The following is a 4,641-nucleotide window of genomic DNA, read 5'->3' on the forward strand; positions in this document are numbered from 1 at the left end:
AAGAATGCTCTAAGGTTCAAAAAAAGGATATGCTCTAAGTGTTAATTGGAACACGTGTCCTTAAGCCATTGGGAAGAGAACCAGTTCAAGACAGTTGAGCAAAGGCACAGAGAGCTGATGTGGATTTGAACTTTATTACCCCTGGAGAAGGGCAACTGCTTAACATGTTTTCTGTAATATTCTTCTCCTTATTACCTATAAATCCTTCCATTGAGGTCACAGAAAGCATTAGCCTACAGAGAAATTAAAAGTATTAGACTTAACAGACATCAGATGCACTTGAGAGCCTTATTTTGCTCTAGTTCTCACTTCTGAGCACATAGCTAGGTCTGCACCATTCAGTGGTCTACGCTGATATTGGGGAGAAACAGGAGAAACTGATTCAAAGTCTATTCAGAGAAAGGAAAGGATTTGTTCCCTGTTAGAGGCAGTTTAAACCATGACCCACCATTGCCACATTAGCAGGAGTCATTTTCTGAGATTGGCTCTAAATAAAGGATCATCTCCTATTTAAAGATACTACAGCTCCTCTGAAATGTAAAATAATAGGAGCTACATTTTTATGTAGGCAACAATCAACCCCAGAAATGTCCTTAAAGGAAAATATAAATCTGAACAGTGTTCTAAGAATTATGGAGGAAGAGTGCGGAAATCTAGATTTAAAAGAAATAGCTATCATCTTAGCTCAAAGAATGCAAAGTACACCTCAACAGGGAGCTCTGGGAGTAATACAGTACAACAGAACTCCTTTCTTGGTTTTTCCTAACCCTTTATGAGAGAAAACATAGAAGACAGCAGCTAAAATAAAAGTAAGGTTATTTGGCATCCGTAGCACAGTGGTTACGGTGTCAGCCACATACACTGAAGCTGGCGGGTTCAAACCCAGCCTGGGCCAGCTGAACAACAATGACAACTGCAACAAAAAAATAGCCCAGCATTGTGGTGGGCACCTATAGTCCCAGCTACTTGGGAGGTTGAAGCAAAAGACTTACTTAAGCCCAAGAGTTTGAGGTTGCTGTGAGTGGTGATACCATAGCCCTCTACTGAGGGTGACATAGTGAGACTGTCTCAAAAAAAAAAGTAAGATTATCTTTAAAAAAATCTATAAATATTTATAACCCCAAAGGGGCCTGCTGCATCACCTGGTCCAAACCTGCAATTTTATAGGAGTCAATAGGTCCCTTAGACAATTTTCATTCACAGAGGTGCTTAACAGCAGTCTTGATGCAAAAGCCTGGGTCTCCAACTTCTGGCCTGCCCATCTCATTTCTGGACAGGAAGAACAGTAACAGTGCGATTACTTTTGATTCTCAAAGTGGCTCTGCTGGGTCAGCATCTCCTGGGAGCTTGATAGAAAGACAGAATATTAGGCCTCACACTTAGACCTACTGGAATCCGATTTTGATGAGATCCTCAGGAGATTCATACACTTGTCGAAGGGAAACACCCATGTGATGTTGCCCCAGCACCTCCCCCGTGTAAGAGCTGTGCATTGATATTGCCACACTCAGTTCCTTGTGCCCCACTGAGGCCAGTGGTACACTGACCTTCCCCCCAGACTCTGACCCTTTTAATACACTGGTTCCCAGTGCACTCAAATTCTTTTCCCATTGATCAAGAATCTGCAATTTACCAGGAAAACTAACGAATTGAAGGAAATCAGTATTCATTCACAAAAACCTTAAATATCTTACACCAAAGGCTCTGAGCTAGTATAAATATAGATATTTGTTATTTATAAAATCAAATCTAATAGAAGCACTTGGGTTTTGATCATTGACAACTCAACAGCATCTATTTAGATGTCTGATTCCCAGAAGAAAATTCAGTAATCCTGATTGTTTTTTGAGGCTTGTGAGACATAGAATGCCTAGATAATTTGTTCCCCCTGAAATAGTTCTAAATCACTTTTAAATGTAACACTGCTATTTGTGGTATTACACCTAGATCTGTTTATTTTAAAGGTAGAACTAACAGTGGGTAAATGGGAATAGATTCAGATTCTCCATTTCAAAATATGTATTTAACACAATGAAGCATTATACCCTGTGAGCATTAGGCCAGCCTATCTCATGATACCACCTTTTAAAACTGTTTTGAATTCAGAAAATAATGAAAGGGATTGATTTCATTCGCCATTAAAAAGTTTTTAAAATATCTTTTATTAACAAATTCTGTGCTGATATTTAACTTGTACAGTTGTCTATTATTAACATTAATAATTCCTTTACTTAAATAATAAGTCGAACTCAAGAATTAGATATATAATTTACAAAATTGAAGCATTTTTAAAATAGAGGCTTTCATAGGATATTCTTGTAAAAAAGCTTAACTCTTGAAATAGTTTTTTTTTTTGCTGGACAATGAGAACATCTGGCTTTGTATTTGCACCACTCCAGATAGATCCGCCTTTTCCCAAAGGAGCTCGGGGCAGTCTAAAACATTAATCCACAGAGATACCGTCTGTCTTCTGTCTCCTGAAAGTGAATGAGTTCTGCAGTTGTAATTTTCTATCCAGAACCTTACATTTCTAGGGAATTAAGGCTTCTGCCAAGATTCAAGTGACTAATTTTTTTTTTTAACTGATTTAAGGCAGGATTTCTTAAAACCTCAGGCAGCCAAGTTTCCAGTTACTATTCCCAGACTTTTGAAACAGTGGAATTGAGGTTTAAGCTGGGATCTCATAGTATCTCCAAAGTATAATCTTTTGTTTTTCCAAGTGGTACATGGTGCTCAGTATGGAAACCGAGAAATATATTTTTGGTGAAGTTAGGGAGAAAAAAATGCACTACCTTATTTAATAGCAGCGATTGACCCAGCCATGCAAGGACCAACTCCACGTGTTCCAGGCTCCTGAATCAGGAGTCCGTGTTTATCTAATATACCTCTCCCAATTTTTTAAAACTTTGTATCATTTGCATCTTTTTAGGTCGCTATTTAAAATATTTCATTCTAAGTTTAAAAAGCTGTGAAAGATATTGTAAAAGTATCTAGTATGTTATAAATATTGGCATTTACAAAATAGTTTTGTTACTTTAAGACTTGTAAAACTGTTATTGAGCTATCATATTAAATTACTATGAAAATATGTGCACGACTTTATCAAACTCTGTCTGGATTGAGTTACTATTGTAGTTATTATTGCTACCCTACTATTAAAAACACCATAAACATATTACAGTCTGATAAGTAATTATTAAATGTAAAAGTTAGATCCTGTGACAATTCATTTCTTCTGGAAATAAACCAATATCTAACTTTTTCTTTACATTTAATGAAAAAGAAAAGTAGATGCAGTGAAAAGTGATTGGTCTTTACATAGAATTTTACTGGATTTTTATTAATAGAAAAAAAATTAAATATTTTAAGATGAGGATTTTATTGTATTGTAATAAACATTTCAAACAGTATCTGATGAAATTATTTTAAGTACTTTATTGAATAATAAACACCAAGGGGAAAGATCTGACAGAATTTTTATCTAGTATATCTTTGCTATACTGAATAAAAATTTATTGATTACAAATTTTTTTTTTTTTTTTTCAATTTTTGGCCGGGGCTGGGTTTGAACTCACCACCTCTGGCATATGGGGCCAGTGCCCTACTCCTTTGAGCCACAGGCGCCACCCCATTGATTACAAATTTTATCTATAGGCAGCGCCCCGTAGCTCAGTGGGTAGGGTGCCGGCCACATACACCCAGGCTGGCAAGTTCAAACCCAGCCTGGGCCTGCTAAAACAACAGTGACAACTGCAACAACAAAAATATAGCCAGGCATTGTGGCAGGCACTTGTAGTCCCAGCTACTTGGGAGGCTGAGGCAAGAGAATCGCTTAAACCCAAGAGTTAGAGGTTGCTGTGAGCTGTGATGCCACAGTACTCTACCAAGGGCCACAGCTTGAGACTCTCTCAAAAAAAAAAAAGAAATGATCTATAAATTTTGAGTTTAAGAAAACATTCTAATTACATTTAAAACAGTTAGTGATGCTAACCTATCTGCTTTTGCTATGTAAAGATTCTTTTCTTTCCAGCAAATGATGTACCCTGGAGATAAATATCAAGAGCTGACAAGCTGTTCATATCGGAACATGTTGGGGAGGTGCATTTCCAACAGTAAACATTTCTCACTGATGTTTTTTTTTTTGCCTCGCTTTCATGAAAGAAGCCCTCGAATCCATACTCTGACAGAGCTAGGACATAGAAGAGGAGAACCTTTAGTTCAAAATTGTCTGACTTCACCCTGCACTCTACCTTGTATCGAACTCTGTAAGTCTCATTTCAAGCACTACATTTTAAAAGGAATATTTATGGGAAATACCAAAAGCCCAATGAACTTAAAATCATCAACCCTTCAAATACACCAGGGGTACACATACTCCATGTTAAAGACCATCAAAAGTTATCACCTCAAGCCAACCAGAATCTTATTTACATCAGAGCATTAGACCTTCTGGGCAAAGACAAGTAGAGGCCCAGGGTTGGGACTCCAGACTTCAGATCAAAGAGAGAGGCTGCACCCTCTTCTCTCAGCCTGCCTCCCCCCAGGAGTTCAGAGTATCCATGACAGGACTCCAAAATCCTCATCTGGCCTTGAGCCCCAGATTACAGAAGAAGAAAATCTCTGAGGGCATCTGTGACCATG

This window comes from Otolemur garnettii, unplaced genomic scaffold, assembly GCF_000181295.1.
Source record: "Otolemur garnettii isolate 467f Iridium unplaced genomic scaffold, OtoGar3 scaffold00076, whole genome shotgun sequence".
In the NCBI taxonomy this organism is placed as follows: Eukaryota; Metazoa; Chordata; class Mammalia; order Primates; family Galagidae; genus Otolemur; species Otolemur garnettii.